Source organism: Amia ocellicauda, unplaced genomic scaffold, assembly GCF_036373705.1.
Source record: "Amia ocellicauda isolate fAmiCal2 unplaced genomic scaffold, fAmiCal2.hap1 HAP1_SCAFFOLD_74, whole genome shotgun sequence".
Classification (NCBI taxonomy): domain Eukaryota; kingdom Metazoa; phylum Chordata; class Actinopteri; order Amiiformes; family Amiidae; genus Amia; species Amia ocellicauda.
The window spans coordinates 397,442-418,396 of record NW_027103001.1 but is presented as its reverse complement, the minus strand read 5'-3'; the positions used below and the strand labels follow the sequence as shown (position 1 = coordinate 418,396).

The 20,955-nt window shown below is 43.0% G+C and overlaps 3 non-coding genes and 8 pseudogenes across 3 annotated transcripts; all 11 read left to right on the top strand.

Moving 5' to 3' along the window:
* The first annotated feature begins 17,424 nt into the window (after window positions 1-17,424).
* On the top strand, window positions 17,425-17,543 carry LOC136742537 (uncharacterized; annotated as a pseudogene).
* A 218-nt stretch (window positions 17,544-17,761) lies between these two features.
* Window positions 17,762-17,879, top strand: LOC136742425 (uncharacterized; annotated as a pseudogene).
* Window positions 17,880-18,097: 218 nt separating this feature from the next.
* On the top strand, window positions 18,098-18,216 carry LOC136742445 (uncharacterized; annotated as a pseudogene).
* Window positions 18,217-18,431: 215 nt separating this feature from the next.
* On the top strand, window positions 18,432-18,550 carry LOC136742330 (5S ribosomal RNA). The gene has a single exon (XR_010814922.1). It is a non-coding gene; the product is annotated as a 5S ribosomal RNA (ribosomal RNA).
* Window positions 18,551-18,769: 219 nt separating this feature from the next.
* On the top strand, window positions 18,770-18,888 carry LOC136742470 (uncharacterized; annotated as a pseudogene).
* A 215-nt stretch (window positions 18,889-19,103) lies between these two features.
* Window positions 19,104-19,222, top strand: LOC136742582 (uncharacterized; annotated as a pseudogene).
* Window positions 19,223-19,444: 222 nt separating this feature from the next.
* On the top strand, window positions 19,445-19,563 carry LOC136742338 (5S ribosomal RNA). Its single transcript, XR_010814930.1, has one exon. It is a non-coding gene; the product is annotated as a 5S ribosomal RNA (ribosomal RNA).
* Window positions 19,564-19,772: 209 nt separating this feature from the next.
* On the top strand, window positions 19,773-19,891 carry LOC136742455 (uncharacterized; annotated as a pseudogene).
* Window positions 19,892-20,110: 219 nt separating this feature from the next.
* LOC136742444 (uncharacterized) lies at window positions 20,111-20,229 on the top strand (annotated as a pseudogene).
* A 215-nt stretch (window positions 20,230-20,444) lies between these two features.
* Window positions 20,445-20,563, top strand: LOC136742329 (5S ribosomal RNA). The gene has a single exon (XR_010814921.1). It is a non-coding gene; the product is annotated as a 5S ribosomal RNA (ribosomal RNA).
* Window positions 20,564-20,782: 219 nt separating this feature from the next.
* LOC136742469 (uncharacterized) lies at window positions 20,783-20,901 on the top strand (annotated as a pseudogene).
* Window positions 20,902-20,955: the final 54 nt, after the last annotated feature.

Below are 20,955 nucleotides of genomic sequence, written 5' to 3'. Positions count from 1 at the left end.
TGTACACAGTATTCCAGATGAGGTCTAGCGCATTGTACTGTCTTAACATTACTTAAATTCTACACTTTTGACGATATACCCTAGCATTCTGTATGCCTTTTGTATTGCTTCCCCACATTGTTTGGATGGAGAAAGTGAATCCACATAGATTCCTAGGTCTTTCTCATGCATTACTTCATCTAGATCTGTACCTCCCATAGTGTAATTATAGTGGACATTTTTGTTTCCTGCATGTATTACCTTGCACTTGTCCACATTGAATTTCATTTGCCAGGTGTCAGCCCACAACTGAATTTATCTAAGTTCCTCTGAATAGCATGTGCTGCCAAGATTGTATCTGCTAAGCCACCTATTTTAGTATCATCTGCAAATTTGACAAGGTTGCTAAGTATCCCAGAGTCCAGATCATTAATATAGATTAGAAAAAGCAAAGGCCCTAGTACTGATCCCTGTGGAACTCCACTAACAACCTCACTCCAGTTAGAAGTGACTCCTCTAATCTGTTTCCTATACATCAACCAGTTCATAATCCATCTACTTACATGACCCTGAATGCCTACAGCTTCCAATTTGAGGATCAGTCTTTGGTGTGGAACCTTATCAAAAGCTTTTTGGAAATCTAAGTATATCATATCATATGCTTTCACGTGATCTACAGCTGCAGTTGCATGTTCAAAAAAATGTATTAAGTTAGTAAGACATGATCTGCCTCGTCTAAACCCATGTTGACTATCTCCAAGAATATGGTTTTCATTGAGATGCTCCTCTATTTTCTGTCTAATCATTTTTTCCAACATTTTACAGGTGATGCAGGTGAGACTGATTGGTCTGTAATTTCCTGGCTCAGTTTTGTCCCCTTTCTTGTGGATTGGTATGAAATTTGCTGTCTTCCAGTCAGTGGGAACATCCCCTGTTCTAAGTGTCATTTGAAATAATCGAGTTAACGGCCTATACATAATTTCCCTCATTTCTTTAAGTACTGTTGGAAATATCCCATCTGGCCCAGGTGATTTGTTTGATTTTAATTCTGCTAGTCCCTTTAGTACCTCCTCCTCATTTATCCTGATCTCTCTTAGGGTTTGACTGGATTGATTGTCAACCTGTGGCATGTCATCTGTTTTTTCTTTTGTAAAAACCTCTGTGAAATACTCATATAGAATATTTGCCACATCTTGTTCGTTTTCCAAGATACCTCCATTTTTGCCCTTTATCTGTTTCACCTCCTCCTTAATTGACCGCTTGCTGTTGTAATTTTGAAAAAAGCTCATTGCATTGGTTGTAGCTCCAAGAGCTATGTTTCTTTCTATTTCCCTCTTTGCTTTCCTGATCCCTTTCTTAAGATCTCTTTGCAGCTCAACATATTCTATGTATTTTGTTTCATCACCATCCCTTTTGTATGTGCTATACAACATTTTCTTCCTCTTTATATTTTTTTGCATGCCTCTGGTTTGTATGTATGTATGTATGTATGTATGTATGTATGTATGTATGTATGTGTGGAAGGAAAGTTAGAAATTCTTTTCTCACAACTGTTTTTCTCTCTTGTATACTTAAGAAAGATAAGGTCAAGCTAGAAGGTCAGGAGGCCATAAGGTAGTTTGATTTCTCTTTGTTATTTACAATGAGAACCTTGGAGACAATGTCAAACAGAATGACCTACGTGCCTGTTCCCTAATACCATGTATAGACCTATGAACTCTGTTCGATAATGATATATGTTCTGCTTAGTTAGCCTTTAAGATAACATAGTAATGACTTTCTAGCATGTATGTATGTATGTATATATATATATATATATATATATATATATGTATGAATGTATGTATGTCCAATTGCTTTTGACAATACAAATGAATTGAGAGGGAGAGAGAGAGAGAGAGAGACAGACAGACAGACTGACAAACAGAAAAACAGACACACACACAAACACACACACACACAGAGCCAGCCAGCCCGCCAGCCAGCCAGCCAGCCAGCCAGCTCAGCGATGACATCACGAGCCTCTCTCAGCTGACTGCTATGACATCACAGAGCACGTACATTCCGTTGCTTGCCGTCTGTCAACCACTCAGTCACTGCCAGCCAGACTGGCTGGCTGGCTGGATGTGGGGGCTGCTTGCTGCTGCTGCGTACCTTAGCAAGCTTATTTGCTTGACCGGCCTTCCTACTCCTCTGCCCACATGCCCACCTATGCCTCTACTCCAAGATACTTATACAATAGAAAAACTATGGTAATAATAATATAGCCCAAGACAAAAAATATTAATCTTTCTAGACTGTATTAAAGTTCAGCACTTCGGAAAAATAGAATTATTTTGTATTTCAATAAAACAAAAATTATTACTGGTATCCACACACCCAACCAATGTAAATGTCACGGACGGTGTTAATTAGCTCTTTAATCACCATTACTTATTATATTTATATTTCACTTCACTTTATGCAATATGGCTTGTGTATTTTGTTTGGTTCTATATTGCCATTATTTTGTGTGTTGATTATCTTTCACTTTATTGTTTAATTTGTTATTCACTTAGTATTATTTTGATTGTTTGCACGCGTGCCTTATTATTTTTGTTTCTTCTTTCTTTCACAACTCACCTGGGTCCACCTGCACTCTTCACACGCGTCCCCACTTAATCACCCTGCCCTGGGAGAGGAGAGGATTATCTGCTGTAGTCCACTTTCCAATGTGGGAGGTCTCTGCGGCTCATATCTCATTCAATTATTTATTCATTTATCCTACATCAAGTTTATTTATTTTCCCACGTTTCATTCAATCACCATCAGAAGCTCTCTGTGCTAAAAGTGGCAGCACATTTGTCTCACACACATCAAACTCACCTTTTCCTGCTTCCCAAGCCTTATCAACTTACTCAGACCCTCGTCAACTTACTCAAACCCTCTTCAACTTTGGTTAACATTGCTCTGCATTCTAACAGCTATTCTTTCTCCTATTCTTAATTTCTTACAAGAAATGTATTCAGGTTTTTTTATCAATATGTTTTATTTATATTTATACAGATGTCACTCCATTATTCGTTTATTGAAGTCATATATGTACCTAACAAAATATTAGCCAATAGGCCATTGATCTCAATAATGATTCCCATAATCCTAGGACACCTTCTCTTTTACTCTTCCTTTCCATTCTTACTTTTCTCCTGTAAAGCATTTTATATTACTTGAGCTTACTTATTCTATAGTTGTAATCTTATACTTCTGCGGTATCTTACCCTTTTCCTACATCACTCATCTTAAAACCATGGTCTACTTTGACTTTCATTTCAGGTATTATATGCTAGGCACCAATAACCAAACATTTTCTGAAAGACTGTAACATGTCACCAGACTGTTTACATTCTCCTGCTTTCACAGGCTGTCAGGGCTGCACCAGGCTCTCTTCTAGCCTTTCGTTTCCTTGAATTTGACTTTTGACAGAGCTTGTCCATAACATGATGTTTAACAAACAAATTCTGGTTCTTCTTGTGGAGACACCATGACTATTTATGTATTACTATTATTATCCATCTGTTTATTCAATGTATATTTTGGATTACTTTTCTTATAATAGTCTTTCTTTCTGATTTCTGATGCTTGAGGCACTCTGTATAGAGCCAAAGATCCTCATGAATATGATAAATCTGTTGTTACATTTTTAAATATAATTCTAAAATGATTGCCAAAACATAGACATTTACCTTATATCACCTTCAAACTATACATATTCATAAACACACAAAGCACATACACATTGATATCTAAAGATAATTCAGATATCCGATCTGTGGCATGTTTTATTGACCCTGCAGTGTCTCAAACAGCCCTTATAACTTATTATTTAAGCTTATGATTATTTAGAATAAAATGTCAAATAATCCCACTCGATTATTTCATTATTTCACTATCTCAGTTTTCTTGATCAATTGTGAAAAAGTTCTGTTATTTCCTCCTCATCTGTAGAGGCTACATTAGCCCACTCCCCGGTCTGATATTCTCGTAGTAACTGTATCCAAATGTTGGGCGGACATTTAGCCTTCACGATGATGTGTACATCGTGCGGGTGAAGGAGGTGAATAACCATCTTTTCATCTAGAATATCCCAAAAAGTTGTGTTACCCTGGTTTGGTTTTAATTTTGGGAGGGACACCCATATCATTTCTTTTTCTCCTGGGGAGAAGGGGACATGGGTTTTAGTCGTATAGACTATTGATTGACCTTCCTCTTTACTCTGTCTAGTTTTGACTTGCATGGGTGCAGCTGGGACCGTTTTCAGAGCGGTCAGATCTGGATACAATGTATTATTATAACCAAAATCAGTGATTGATTTATATTCCGGATTATATGGGGGAGGAGCGCTAGCAAAACCTCCTTTTTCATATTCCCATGCTTTGCGATCTAAATCATCCCAATCGGGCCTGTCGTCCTCGGAGTGATCTGTGTCGCGACGCGCTCCTAACACGGCAGCACATCGCGCACCTACACCTTCACCTTTTCTGACCACTTTTCTTGCCCTTCTAATTTGCCTTGTAGTTCTATTAATTCTATCGTATTTTTCACAACTTCTTCTCTCAATTCACATTACTGTTTATGATGATCTTCCATTTCTGTTATTTTCTTTTCTTGATTCTCACCAACCTGACACAATATCACAATTCCTTTCTCTGTCTTATCTGGTTGTTGTTGCTTCCACCAGTCCCGGTGCTCCTTCGGAGACCAGTCTTTCTCCCAACTTCCTTCCAACATTTTCTTCTCTACATTCTGTTTTTTTATTTCTCAAAAAACCAATAATGCTGGTGTCACTCACTGTGACGATTTATCTGAAATATTACATTATTATATATTATATATATATATATATATATATATATATATATATATATATATATATATATATATATATATAATAAAAACAAACACTCTAGTAAGGTACGGACACCCGTACATGACACTGGCTAAGGTAAGGGAACCCATAAACAACCATAAGCACCCCCGGACCTAGGACAGACTGTAACTTGCTAACTTGCTAACTTGCTAACTGTTTTGTTTGCTTCACATCGTTTGCTGCTAGTTGCATGCCAAACGAGTTCGTTCTGTCCAAAATATAAGCTTTTTTCTTCTAATAAACTCAATAAAAATACAGTGCACTAGCAACTATTTCCCTTTCAAAAGTTGTAGTCCCGTTTCAGTTAAAACAAAATGTGTTCTTCAAACAAAGAAAATACTTGTGTTTCTTTTCCCTCTTTACCTGCTCTTATCACAAAGCTTCTCAACACAATCTCAGGTGCAGGTGCACTCTGCGCTATCCTTTGCCCGAGCTTTGTCCAGGAAAACTCACTGTAGCCATCTTAGTTCAACACGGGCTCTCCTTACCTGCGAGTCACACGGGTCCAGTTCACTTTGCAAGTGAACAGTCTCTTCTCAGAAACAATAAGGAAACTTGGAAAGAAACACAATCCCAGGTCGGTGTTAAAAAAAAGTTCTTTGTTTTCATATTAAAAGAAAACATTTGTATTTTCTCTGCACACTTCACAGCTCCAATTAGCACACTCAACTAATCCCTGCCCCCCTCAGAACCGTCACTAAAGAAAGGTACTCACAGTCATTTTAAATATGACATCCTGTAGTGTTTCTTTTCAAAATATGATCTTATTATCACTATTACTATCAATATTACCCACTAATACCAAATTACAGTTAGGGGGGCCACAGGTGTGATTTAAAAATACGATCTTCCATGTCTTTCTGTTGTGTTTTGACCTGGGGATCTGTAATTGTCCAAGTGGCTACTGCACATGTACTTATTTAATATTAAATGTGTTATTTAATTAGGCTTGGTTCTGATGAGCATGTACAAGACGTCAGCTTTTTAAATAACTGTGTGTATTGGATCATACACATTTTAGAAATACTCTCTCAAACTTCCCGCATTGGTACCTCACCAGGGAGGTAGAAAACAGCAATAGCATTGAAAAAGTGTGATTGTAGTTCTGCTCTTCTGCAATATATTTCTACAATATCTTTAACATCTTCTTTAACATTGTTTTAAAGGCTGGGACCAATATGGTGGAATATCTCCAACACACGGACATTGAGAGACTCGACCCCTTTGTGCTGCTGCTCAGAGACCAACTCTCAGTTGTCTCTGAGTAGGCTATGGATCAACTTCCTTTCCTAATATGAAGGAGACCATGGATACAAAACCTATGAAAAACAGGTGATTATTGTTATTCTTCTCATTATAAACTACTTAATACATCTCTCCCATAAAGTACAACAGGATAGTGGTGACGTCATTCAGGATTGGATTGCCATTGGTCAAAAGCCCTCTGAGAGAAATTGTGTGGCGACACTCCACACTCTTAGAAGAAATTGTTCTGCACAGAACCATAAAGGGTTCCTCGAGTAATCGCTCTGGTGGATCCCTTTATGGTTCTATGTAGAACCCCTTCAAAGGGGTTACATGAAGAACCCCCAAACATAGCGTTCTACACAGAACCATTCGTTTTAAAATGTTATATATAGAACCCATTCAAAAGGGGGACACGTGCTATACCTGAATTTGTTTTCCAAATACAATCTTTAAAAAATGTATGATTTCATATATACAAACACACATACACAACGTAGAAATCGCACTACTAGTGAAGTAACTTCATTTACATTATATGCCACAACTCCTCAATTTGGAACGCAAAAACAAGACATCTGATGTAAAAGTGTAAACTAATTACGAACAGCACTTTTGATTTTTATCTTCAATTCAGAGGCTACTTATTCGAACAGTAAACTGTATTCTCTCTTCAGAGTGACTGGAATGTTTTTGCCTACATTCAACTTAAATATGAAAGTTTCCAAAAACGGCATAGTTTTCTTTAAGGCTATTCAATGCCAAACACAAAATTCTCTCTGCTTTCAGTGCTTGTCCTTCAGCACAATTACACAGGTTCATGATGTTCTCATTTCAATACATTGTTTTCTTATTTAAACTATTTGACTTTGAGCTTACATTGAGAATAAAATCACTTTTGCAAGTAAAACCTGGCCAAGAAAGGAAGCAGCACTACAATAAAACAATACACAGAATACAAAGCAGTTCCTTCAAAAGTGAAAGTGATAAAGAGTGATGTCTGTCAGTAAATTACGTTGAGATACATATTGGTTATTTTGAATTAGGAGTCCAACTTCAATAACTTCTATTAACAAGCCAAAATACAGATCAGAATTATGGGTAATTGAAAATAATATGTAGCGCCTAGGTAAGCTTGGATGTGTTCAGAGAAACACTAAAAACGGACCTTCCTCACACCCGTCTTGTTGAGGTGGACGTGGTCATACAGGTGATGTGGCTGGATGTCTCAGTGTGTGCCAGGTGGACGTTGGGGAGGAGGGCACATCTTCGGGATACTTCTGCGTTGATGGCCTGGATGATGTGCAGGGGCACGTCTGTGCGGGGCAGCAGTGTGGAGATGGTGATTTTGGCAGTTTGGAATTCCTCTGTGGCTTTCTTTGCCACCTGTCTCAGGGCTGAGGCCACATCGCCCCTGCGGGCACTCAGGTCGTTAGTGCCGGTGTGGATGAGGATGTGTTTGACCTGGCACAGCCTCCTCTTGGAGAGCAGCTCCAGGGCTCTCTGTGCTGTCGGGCACCAAAGCTTTTTCACTTTTCGCCCAGGGAAGAGGCGCCTCTCATCCAGGAACTTCCCATTGGAGTCGCTCAGAATGACCACCTCTGTGTTGACCTGCCACTCCGGGTTTTGCGTCGGGAGTGGTGGGGGCAGCGGGTGTGTTTTAGGGGAGTGGCGTTTCAGGGGTTTGTGTATTAGTGGCAGGTCTGGTGATAGTGGGGGTGTCAGGAGTGGTGGGGAGTGTGGGTGGATCAGTGGGTGCGTCAGTGGGTGCATCAGGGGTTGTAGGTGTTGTGGGGTCAGTGCAGTGCAGTCTCTGTGCTCCTCTCTTAGCTTCTCCAACTGGCTCTGCAGGCTCCTCAGCTGGCTGTGCTGGGGTGTCCTGGTCAGCTCCTCCCTCGCTCTGTGCAGCTCCGTCCTCAGGGTTTGGCTCTGCTCCTCCTGGTCTCTCACTGCTGCTCTCAGCTTATGGATCTCAGCCTTGTGGTGCATCTTTAGTCCCTGAACTCCGCAAACTTCAGCTCCAGCACTGATAGGCATTCCTTTAGTGTTTTAATGTTGCTGGAGAGTTTTGGGGAGACAGGGGGGCAGTCTGTGGGAGATGGGGCACTGTCTGGCTCCGTGTGGCTGGGGGCAGACTGCAGGGTGGTCGGCTCTGGCTTGTGTTTCTCTACCTCAGTCTGCTGCTTTGAGGTGTGGAAGCCGAGAGATAATTGGTCCAGGCTGCTCTCGCTGTCCTGCACCATGATGGTCCCGTTGTGGTATACATTAAAAGTGAGCATCACACTGTCTGTGTCTTTCTCTACCAGCACTGAGATCTGCCTGCCTCTGCTAATGCCCCTCTTGTTGTTATTGGGGTATGTCTGGCACAGGGTTTTGTGAAAGGCGGTGGGGTACTGAGTGTAGAACAGTAGATTGTTCTTGACCCTGTTTTCTCCTTTACCGGTGTAGTCTAGGATGAGGGTCTCAGGAGATGCTCTCATCACAGCTTGTTTGTAGTCCTTCTTAGCCTGTGCAGAGCGAATGTCTTCAGGGTATCGGATTTCAAAAGGCAGCTCTGCAGTCAGACTGCTGTTCGATAGATTTGTATCAGTCTCAGTGGCAGTTGGGCTCTCTCCTACTGTCACTCTATTCAAATTGGAGCTCTGCATTTTCATTGGCTGAGTCAACTACTGAGAATGCTTATTTATTTTATTAATACATATTTTTTTGTTTAATTATTTGTCTCTATAGGTGAAAGGTCTTACCTCCAATTCTTGTCTTCAGCTTTTCTTTTCTGACTTTTCTTCCTGAACTGTCTCTCTGCTTTCTTCTTTTTGTGTTTCTCTTAAAATTATTATTTTTTGAATACTTTTTCTTCTGAATTTCTATTCCATGTCTTCTGTGTATGTTTATAGTGCTATATATTCATTTGTAAATGACAAATTAAATCCGCTTATGTATAAAAACAAATGTTTTTTAGGAGCTCATATTCCTCTCTCTCTCTCTCTCTCTCTCTCTCTCTCTCTCTCTCTCTCTCTCTCTCTCTCTTTCTCTCTCTCCCTCTCAATTCAATTCATTTGTATTGTCAAAGCAATTGGACATACATACATATACATACATACATACATACATACATACATACATACATACATCTACACGGAAAATAAATAATAGAATTATGAATCACAATAAGATGTAATGAAGTACAGAAAAAGAAAATGTAATAAAATGTGATCTTTAATACATACAAATAAAGAAAATAGGTATACCATTTCCAGATTCCTTTTTTGAAATACAATGACATGCATTACAAACGAGTATTTACATTATATTTACAGCCGGTGCTCGTGTGTCACTGTGTCCCTCAGGCTGTGGTTGGCGCTGACATATTGGGCAGAATGTGTCCCTTATTTTGGGCTAAAGCTTTCTGTGGAGGGGAACGTGGATCAGTTTGTACCATTTTTGGGAGGATCTGCCTTGTTGGGGCGGAGCTGTGATCCAGGTGAACAGCAGATCGGGCATAGGTGGGCATGTGGGCAGAGGAGTAGGAAGGCCGGTCAAGCAAATAAGCTTGCTAAGGTACACAGCAGCAGCAAGCAGCCCCCCCATCCAGCCAGCCAGCCAGTCTGGCTAGCAGTGACTGAGTGGTTGACAGACGGCAAGCAACGGAATGTTCATGCTCTGTGATGTCATAGCAGTCAGCTGAGAGAGGCTTGTGATGTCATCGCTGAGCTGGCTGGCTGGCTGGCTGGCTGGCTGTGTGTATGTCTGTGTGTGTGTGTGTGTGTGTGTGTGTGTGTGTGTGTGTCTGTTTGTGTTTGTCAGTCTGTCTGTCTGTCTGTCTCTCTCTCTCTCTCTCTCTCTCTCTCTCTCTCTCTCTCTCTCTCTCTCCTCTCAATTCAATTCATTTGTATTGTCAAAGCAATTGGACATACATACATACATACATACATGCTAGAAAATCATTACTATGTTATCTTAAAGGCTAACTAAGCAGAACATATTTCATTATAGAACAGAGTTCATAGATCTTCACATGGTTTTAAGGAACAGGCACGTAGGTCATACCGTTTGACATTGTCTCCAAGGTTCTCATCGTAAATAACAAACAGAAATCAAACTACCTTATGGCCTCCTGACCTTCTAGCTTGACCTTATCTTTCTTAAGTATACAAGAGAGAAAAACAGGTTTGAGAAAATCATTTCTAACTTTCCTTCCATACAATAATACATACATACATACATACGGAAAATAAATAATAGAATTATGAATCTCAATATAATGTAATGAAGTACAGAAAAAGAAAATGTAATAAAATGTGATCTTTAATACATTCAAATAAAGAAAATAGTTTTACTATTTCCAGATTCCTTTTTGAAATACAATGACATGCATTACAAACGAGTATTTACATTATATTTACAGCCGGTGCTCGTGTGTCACTGTGTCCCTCAGGCTGTGGTAGGCGCTGACATATTGGGCAGCCAGGGTGGCTGTGTGTCCCTCCACCAGGAGGACTGAGCGTTTTTCTTTTTTCTCAGTTTTGTCACAGGTTGGGTGGGCATTCGTTATGTTGTTACAGAATGTGTCCCTTATTTTGGGCTAAAGCTTTCCGTGGAGGGGAACGTGGATCAGTTTGTACCATTTTTGGGAGGATCTGCCTTGTTGGGGCGGAGCTGTGATCCAGGTGAACAGCAGATCGGGCTTAGGTGGGCATTTGGGCATAGGAGTAGGAAGGCCGGTCAGGCAAATTAGCTTGCTAAGATACGCAGCAGCAGCAAGCAGCCCCCCCATCCAGCCAGCCAGCCAGTCTGGCTGGCAGTGACTGAGTGGTTGACAGACGGCAAGCAACGGAATGTACGTGCTCTGTGATGTCATAGCAGTCAGCTGAGAGAGGCTCGTGATGTCATGGCTGAGCTGGCTGGCTGTCTGGCTGGCTGGCTCTGTGTGTGTGTGTGTGTGTGTGTGTGTGTGTGTGTGTGTGCGTGTGTCTGTCTGTCTGTCAATTCATTTCAATTCAATTCAAAGGTGCTTTATTGGCATGATCTATAACAATATTGCCAAAGCAGATACAAATGTTCTATCAATCAAGACAAAACATTGCAATACAAGATTCAGTGGAACAAATATAGTACACATTGAAATAAAATTAAGTAGGATATAAACCATATTTGTTGTTTGTATCAAAATGTGTGTCATGACATCAGAAAAATCACAGTTTTTATTTTGTTTTGCAAATGGAGTGCCACAGGCTGGTGTCTACACACTGTCTCGCAGGCTGTGGCAGGTGGATACATATTGCGCTGCTAAGAAGGCAGTGCGCTCCTCCTCTCCCAGCAGGACGGGGAGTTTGCAGCAATCGGGGATCATGCTGAACTCAGGGATATGCATTTTTAATATTTTAAAGTATGTCTCCCTGATTTTTGTGTATTTAGGGCAGGACAGCAGGAAATGCGCCTGTGTTTCGACCTCCCCTAGGTCACACTGGCTGCACAGCCGCTCTTCTCTGGCAACCCAGAATTTTCTGTAGCGGCCTTTTTCAATGGCGAGGCTGTGGTCACTGAGCCTGTATTTAGTTAGATTTTGTCTCTCTTTTATATTTTGGATTTTTAAGTATTCAGCCAATGTAATGTTTCTATTCAGGGCCCGGTAGCATTCCAATTTGTTTTGTAATTCTAATTCGTGTCTCTAATCTTTTGTGTATTTGCTTTTCAGGTACATGTCAATTTTCCCAATTGTTGTTGTTTTGGTCATTGTGTGTTCGGGCTCTGTGAGCCTCAGAGCCGTGGGGGCGTTTCTGTGTACGTGTAAGATGTTTTTATTAAATTCTAGGTGGAATATTTCCATGGGGCTTTTGTCCCAATTGTTGTTATTGAGGTTCATGAGGGGACCCCACACTTCGCTCCCATATAGCAGGATTGGTTGGATGATGGAGTTTAATATTTTAATCCAAATAGTTATTGGTATTGTTGTTTTCCCAAATTGTGTCTTTATGGCATAAAATGCCTGGCGTGCCTTGTCTTTTAATGCGTTTATAGCCAGGCTGAAGCTCCCTGACGCACTGATGGTCAGGCCAAGGTAGTTGTATCTGGTGCAGTGCTCTAATCCAGTGCTGCCCAGAGTGAAGCGGTACCTGTTTCCCTGAGATGGGGCTTTTTTCTGGAAAACCATAACTCTGGTCTTGTCCAGATTGACTGCCAGGGCCCATTTCTGACAGTACTGCTCTAGCAGCGCCAGGTTCTGCTGAAGCCCCTGCTCTGTGGGCGACAGCAGCACCAGGTCGTCTGCGTAGAGCAGGAACTTGATCTCTGTGTCATGGAGAGTTAGGCTGCGGGCGTCAGACTGCTCCAACACTGTGGCCAACTCGATGATGTAGATGTTGAACAGTGTTGGACTCAGACTGCAGCCCTGTCTCACTCCCCGCCCCTGAGTGAAGAACTCTGTTCTTGAGTTGCCAATTTGAACTCCGCATTTGTTTTCAGAATACATTGGTTTAATGATGTCATAAACTTTACCCCCTACACCACTCTGTAGAAGTTTATAAAATAATCCCTTGTGCCAGATTGAGTCAAATGCCTTTCTAAAGTCTACAAAACAGGCAAATATTTTTCCTTTATTGTTTTGGGTATATTTATTTATGAGGGTGTGTAGAGTGTAAATATGATCGGTTGTGCTGTGTTTTGGTAGGAAGCCAATCTGACTCTTATTCAGGACACTGTGCTTGGTAAGGAAGGCCAGTATCTGGGCGTTGATGATACTGCAGAACACCTTCCCCAGGTTACTGCTCACACAGCTGCCCCAGTAGTTATTGGGGTCTAATTTGTCCCCACTTTTAAAAATCGGGGTGATCAATCCTTGATTCCCGACCTCAGGGAAACACCCGGCTCTCAGCACCAGGTTAAAGAGTTTGAGCAGAGCCTCCTGCAGCTGCGGGCTGCTGTGCTTCAGCATCTCAGGGCTGATGCTGTCGGGGCCGCTGGCTTTCCTGGGTTTGAGGATTTTGAGTTGATGTTTTAGTTCCTGTATTGTAAATGGGTTATCTAAGGGATTTTGGTTATTCTTAATGATTTCTTCCAATTTATTTAGGTTTTTTAATATTTTAACCTGTTCTGGCTTTGGATTGTTTTCAACATTTTGGTAAAGTTTTTCAAAGTGTGTTTTCCAGATTTCTCCATTTTGAATTGGTATTTCATTTTTTGTTTTTGGGGTATTTATTCTGCCCATATAGTGGTCTTTTTTCTTACTGAGGAGTTGCTTGTAGTGCCGCAGGGCCTGGCAGTAGCTGAGGCGAGCCTCCTGGTTGTCGGGCTCTCTGTGTTTAGTGTTGGAGAGATGTCTCAGGTGTTTCCTAGAAGTTTCACACTCCTGGTCACACCACTGTTCTTTTTTTCTTTTAGACGATTTCATATTTTGGTTTTTAATTGTTTTAATGTTTGATTTTAAAGCCAGTCTCTCAAATATTTCATTCAGTGTTTTGGTGGCTGAGTTTATTCCGTTTTGGTTTATTTGATAGTGTGAGGATTGATATCTGTCTAACATGTTTTCAATCTCATCACTATTCAGGGCTCTTGTGTAGTTCTCTGTGCTGGGCTCGGACCATCTCTAACTGGGTGGCAGGGAGACCAGTTTTGTGGGAAGTTTGGCTCTGACTTGTGGCTGCGCTGATCTTTTTAGGTAAAGTGTTATTTGGCTGTGGTCTGATAGTGGAGATTGTTGTCTGACTATAAACGCATTGTTGGCTTGTGGGTCCAGGTCAGTTATGGCGTAGTCCACCACACTGCTGCCCAGAGCCGAGCAGTATGTGAATCTCCCCAGAGAGTACCCCCTGGTCCTGCCATTGATGATATATAGACCCAGGCTTTTACATAGGCGCACTACCTGCTTCCTGCTCTTGTTTACCACGCTGTCGTGGCTGTGTCAGTGTGGAGGTGTGTGTGTGGCACAGCGGGGAGTCTCCGAACAGGTGTGTGTTCCCCTCTGTATTGATGTAGTCCATCTCTCTGCCAGTCCTGGCATTGAGATCGCCACACAGCAGTACAGAGCCCAGGGTCTGGAAGTGGCAGATTTCGTTTTGAAGCTCATGAAAGCCTTCCTCATTATAGTAGGGGGAGTCTGCGGGTGGCATATAAATTCCATAAATTGCTGGATGATGTGCAGGGGCACGTCTGTGCGGGGCAGCAGTGTGGAGATGGAAATTTTGGCAGTTGGGAATTCCTCTGTGGCTTTCGTTGCTACCTGTCTCAGGGCTGAGGCCACATCGCCCCTGCGGGCACTCAGGTCGTTAGTGCCGGTGTGGATGAGGATGTGTTTGACTTGGCAAAGCCTCCTCTTGGAGAGCAGCTCCAGGGCTCTCTGTGCTGTGGAGCACCAAAGCTTTTTCACTTTTCGCCTAGGGAAGAGGCGCCTCTCAACCAGGAACTTCCCATTGGATTCGCTCAGAATGACCACCTCTGCGTTGACCTGCCACTCCGGGTTTGCGTCGGGAGTGGTGGGGGCAGCGGGTGTGTTTTGGGGGAGTGGCGTTTCAGGGGGTTGTGTATTAGTGGCAGGTCTGGTGATAGTGGGTGTGTCAGGAGTGGTGGGGAGTGTGGGTGGATCAGTGGGTGCGTCAGGGGTTGGAGGTGTTGTGGGGTCAGTGCAGTGCAGTCTCTGTGCTCCAGTGATGTGTAGCTCCTCTCTTAGCTCCTCCAGCTGGCTCTGCAGGCTCCTCAGCTAGCTGTGCTGGGGTGTCCAGGTCAGCTCCTCCCTCGCTCTGCGCAGCTCCGTCCTCAGGGTTTGGCTCTGCTCCTCCAGGTCTCTCACTGCTGCTCTCAGCTCATGGATCTCAGCCTTGTGCTGCATCTTTAGTCTGTGCATCTCATCCCGGAGCTGATCACACAAGGAGGTCTGGGCCAGGGTGCTCAAGGTCTGCTCCCTGAACTCCGCAAACTCCAGCTCCAGCACTGATAGGCATTCCTTTAGTGTTTTAATGTTGCTGGAGAGTTTTGGGGAGACAGGGGGGCAGTCTGTGGGAGATGGGGCACTGTCTGGCTCCGTGTGGCTGGGGGCAGACTGCAGGGTGGCCGGCTCTGGCTCTTGTTTCTCTACCTCAGTCTGCTGCTTTGAGGTGTGGAAGCCGAGAGCTAATTGGTCCAGGCTGCTCTCGCTGCCCTGCACCATGATGGTCCCGTTGTGGTATACATTAAAAGTGAGCATCACACTGTCTGTGTCTTTCTCTACCAGCACTGAGATCTGCCTGCCTCTGCTAATGCCCCTCTTGTTGTTATTGGGGTATGTCTGGCACAGGGTTTTGTGAAAGGCGGTGTAGAACAGTAGATTGTTCTTGACCCTGTTTTCTCCTTTACCGGTGTAGTCTAGGATGAGGGTCTCAGGAGATGCTCTCATCACAGCTTGTTTGTAGTCCTTCTTAGCCTGTGCAGAGCGAATGTCTTCAGGGTATCGGATTTCAAAAGGCAGCTCTGCAGTCAGACTGCTGTTCGATAGATTTCTATCAGTCTCAGTGGCAGTTGGGCTCTCTCCTACTGTCACTCTATTCAAATCGGAGCTCTGCATTTTCATTGGCTGAGTCAACTACTGAGAATGCTTATTTATTTTATTAATACATATTTTTTTGTTTAATTATTTGTCTCTTACCTCCAATTCTTGTCTTCAGCTTTTCTTTTCTGACTTTTCTTCCTGAACTGTCTCTCTGCTTTCTTCTTTTTGTGTTTCTCTTAAAATTATTATTTTTTGAATACTTTTTCTTCTGAATTTCTATTCCATGTCTTCTGTGTATGTTTATAGTGCTATATATTCATTTGTAAATCACAAATTAAATCCGCTTATGTATAAAAACAAATGTTTTTTAGGAGCTCATATTCCTCTCTCTCTCTCTCTCTCTCTCTCTCTCTCTCTCTCTCTCTCTCTCTCTCTCTCTCTCTCTCAATTCATTTCATTTGTATTGTCAAAGCAATTGGACATACATACACATACATACATATACACTCACCTAAAGGATTATTAGGAACACCTGTTCAATTTCTCATTAATGCAATTATCTAATCAACCAATCACATGGCAGTTGCTTCAATGCATTTAGGGGTGTGGTCCTGGTCAAGACAATCTCCTGAACTCCAAACTGAATGTCTGAATGGGAATGAAAGGTGATTTAAGCAATTTTGAGCGTGGCATGGTTGTTGGTGCCAGACGGGCCGGTCTGAGTATTTCACAATCTGCTCAGTTACTGGGATTTTCACGCACAACCATTTCTAGGGTTTACAAAGAATGGTGTGAAAAGGGAAAAACATCCAGTATGCGGCAGTCCTGTGGGCGAAAATGCCTTGTTGATGCTAGAGGTCAGAGGAGAATGGGCCGACTGATTCAAGCTGATAGAAGAGCAACTTTGACTGAAATAACCACTCGTTACAAACGAGGTATGCAGCAAAGCATTTGTGAAGCCACAACACGTACAACCTTGAGGCGGATGGGCTACAACAGCAGAAGACCCCACCGGGTACCACTCATCTCCACTACAAATAGGAAAAAGAGGTGAGACATTCAGATGGTAGAGTCAGAATTTGGCGTAAACAGAATGAGAACATGGATCCATCATGTCTTGTTACCACTGTGCAGGCTGGTGGTGGTGGTGTAATGGTGTGGGGGATGTCTTCTTGGCACACTTTAGGCCCCTTAGTACCAATTGGGCATTGTTTAAATGCTACGGCCTACCTGAGCATTGTTTCTGACCATGTCCATCCCTTTTTGACCACCATGTACCCATCCTCTGATGGCTACTTCCAGCAGGATAATGCACCATGTCACAAAGGTCGAATCATTTCAAATTGGTTTCATGAACATGACAATGAGTTCACTGTACTAAACTGGCCCCCACAGTCACCAGATCTCAACCCAATAGAGCATCTTTGGGATGTGGTGGAACGGGAGCTTCGTGCCCTGGATGTGCATCCCACAAATCTCCATCAACTGCAAGATGCTATCCTATCAATATGGGCCAACATTTCTAAAGAATGCTTTCAGCACCTTGTTGAAGCAATGCCACGTAGAATTAAAGCAGTTCTGAAGGCGAAAGGGGGTCAAACACAGTATTAGTATGGTGTTCCTAATAATCCTTTAGGTGAGTTCATCGTAGCTCTTAATACTCTCTTTCTGTCTGGAGGAGATATAATTGAAGTATTGTACACGTACCCGGCTACTTTCAACACCCATTGCTGCACTGATATTTTTCCCTCCATTTTTCTTTATCCATTTTTTTTTTGCTGGAAGTTCCGTCAATAGCCGTCAGCCTTTAAGAGACATCATGCAGCCAGGCCTCTTGGCTTGCGGCCACACCGTCCTGAACGCGCCCAATCTCATCAGATCTCGGAAGCTAAACGGGGCAAGGGCTCGTCAGTACTTGGATGGGTGACCTCCTGGAGATATCAGGTGCTGCAAGTTATTTCGTCTCCTGGGTAACTTTATCGTAGCTCTAAATACTCTCTTTCAGTCTGGAGGAGATATTATTGAAGAATTCTACACGTACCCGGCTACTTTCAACACCCTTTGCTGCACTGATATTTTTCCCTCCATTTTCCATTTTTTTTTTTTTTTTTTTTGCTGAAAGTATTGTCAATACCCGCCAGCCTTTAAGAGACATCATGCAGCCAGGCCTCTTGGCTTGCGGCCACACCGTCCTGAACGCGCCCGATCTCATCAGATCTCGGAAGCTAACGGGGCAGGACCTGGTCAGTACTTGAATGTGAGACCTCCTGGAAATACCAGGTGCTGCAAGCTTTTACGTCTCCTGGGTAACTTTATCGTAGCTCTTAATACTCTCTTTCAGTCTGCAGGAGATATAATTGAAGAATTGTACACGTACCCGGCTACTTTCAACACCCTTTCCTGCACTGATATTTTTCCCTCCATTTTTCTATTTTTTTTTTTTTTTTTTTGCTGGAAATTCCGTCAATACCCGCCAGCCTTTAAGAGACATCATGCAGCCAGGCATCTCGGCTTGCGGCCACACCATCCTGAACGCGCCCGATCTCGTCAGATCTCGGAAGCTAAACGTGGCAGGACCTGGTCAGTACATGAATGTGAGACCTCCTGGAAATACCTGGTGCTGCAAGCTTTTACGTCTCCTGGGTAACTTTATCGTAGCTCTTAATACTCTCTATCTGTCTGGAGGAGATATAATTGAAGTATTGTACACGTACCCAGCTACTGTCAACACCATTTGCTGCACTGATATTTTTCCATCCATTTTTCTTTTTTTTTTTTTTTTTTGCTGGAAGTTCCGTCAATACCCGCCAACCTTTAAGAGACATCATGCAGCCAGGCCTTTCGGCTTGTGGCCACACCGTCCTGAATGCGCCCGATCTCGTCAGATCTCAGAAGTTAAACGGGGCAGGGCCTGGTCAGTACTTGGATGGGAGACCTCCTAGAAATACCAGGTGCTGCAAGCTTTTTACGTCTCCTGGGTAACTTCATCGTAGCTCTTAATACTCTCTTTTTGTCTCCAGGAGATATAATTGAAGAATTGTACACGTACCCGGCTACTTTCAACACCCTTTCCTGCACTGATATTTTTCCCTCCATTTTTCTATTTTTTTTTATTTTTTTTTGCTGGAAATTCCCTCAATACCCGCCAGCCTTTAAGAGACATCATGCAGCCAGGCATCTCGGCTTGCGGCCACACCATCCTGAACTCGCCCGATCTCGTCAGATCTTGGAAGCTAAACGGGGCAGGACCTGGTCAGTACATGAATGTGAGACCTCCTGGAAATACCTGGTGCTGCAAGCTTTTACGTCTCCTGGGTAACTTTATCGTAGCTCTTAATACTCTCTATCTGTCTGGAGGAGATATAATTGAAGAATTGTACACCTACCCGGCTACCTTCAACACGCTTTGCTGCACTGATATTTTTCCCTCCATTTTTCTTTTTTCTATTGTTTCTTGCTGGAAGTTCCATCAATACCCTCCAGCCTTTAAGAGACATCATGCAGCCAGGCCTCTTGGCTTGAGGCCACACCGTCCTGAAGACGCAAGATCTCGTCAGATCTCGGAAGAAAAACTGGGCAGGGTCTGGTCAGTAATTGGATGGGTGACCTCCTGGAAATACCAGGTGCTGAAAGCTTTTTACATCTCCTGGGTAACTTCAGCGTAGCTCTTAATACTCTCATTCAGTCTGGAGGAGATATAATTGAAGAATTGTACATGTACCCGGCTACTTTCAACACCCTGTTCTGCACTGATATTTTTCCCTCCATTTTTCTATTTATTTATTTTTTATTTTTTTGCTGGAAGTTCCGTCAATACCCGCCAACCTTTAAGAGACATCATGCAGCCAGGGCTTTTGGCTTGCGGCCACACCGTCCTGAATGCGCCCGATCTCGTCAGATCTCGGAAGCTAAACGGTGCAGGACCTGGTCAGTACTTGGATGGGAGACCTCCTAGAAATACCAGGTGCTGCAAGCCTTTTACGTCTCCTGGGTAACTTCATCGTAGCTCTTAATTCTCTCTTTCTGTCTCCAGGAGATATAATTGAAGAATTGTACACGTACCCGTTTACTTTCAACACCCTTTGCTGCACTGGTATATTTCCCTCTATTTTTCTTTTTTTTTTTGCTGGCAGTTCCGTCAATACCCGCCAGCCTTTAAGAGACATCATGCAGCCAGACATCTCGGCTTGCGGCCACACCGTCCTGAACGCGCCCGATCTTGTCAGATCTCGGAAGCTAAACGGGGCAGGACCTGGTCAGTACTTAAATGTGAGACCTCCTGGAAATACCAGGTGCTGCCAGCTTTTTACGTCTCCTGGGGAACTTCATCGTAGCTCTTAATACTCTCTTTCTGTCTGGAGAAGATATAATTGAAGAATTGTACACGTACCCGGCTACTGTCAACACCCTTTCCTGCACTGATATTTTTCCCTCCATTTTTCTATTTTTTTTTTTTTTTTTTTGCTGGAAATTCCGTCAATACCCGCCAGCCTTTAAGAGACATCATGCAGCCAGGCATCTCGGCTTGCGGCCACACCATCCTGAACGCGCCCGATCTCGTCAGATCTCGGAAGCTAAACGTGGCAGGACCTGGTCAGTACATGAATGTGAGACCTCCTGGAAATACCTGGTGCTGCAAGCTTTTACGTCTCCTGGGTAACTTTATCGTAGCTCTTAATACTCTCTATCTGTCTGGAGGAGATATAATTGAAGTATTGTACACGTACCCAGCTACTGTCAACACCATTTGCTGCACTGATATTTTTCCATCCATTTTTCTTTTTTTTTTTTTTTTTTGCTGGAAGTTCCGTCAATACCCGCCAACCTTTAAGAGACATCATGCAGCCAGGCCTTTCGGCTTGTGGCCACACCGTCCTGAATGCGCCCGATCTCGTCAGATCTCAGAAGTTAAACGGGGCAGGGCCTGGTCAGTACTTGGATGGGAGACCTCCTAGAAATACCAGGTGCTGCAAGCTTTTTACGTCTCCTGGGTAACTTCATCGTAGCTCTTAATACTCTCTTTTTGTCTCCAGGAGATATAATTGAAGAATTGTACACGTACCCGGCTACTTTCAACACCCTTTCCTGCACTGATATTTTTCCCTCCATTTTTCTATTTTTTTTTATTTTTTTTTGCTGGAAATTCCCTCAATACCCGCCAGCCTTTAAGAGACATCATGCAGCCAGGCATCTCGGCTTGCGGCCACACCATCCTGAACTCGCCCGATCTCGTCAGATCTTGGAAGCTAAACGGGGCAGGACCTGGTCAGTACATGAATGTGAGACCTCCTGGAAATACCTGGTGCTGCAAGCTTTTACGTCTCCTGGGTAACTTTATCGTAGCTCTTAATACTCTCTATCTGTCTGG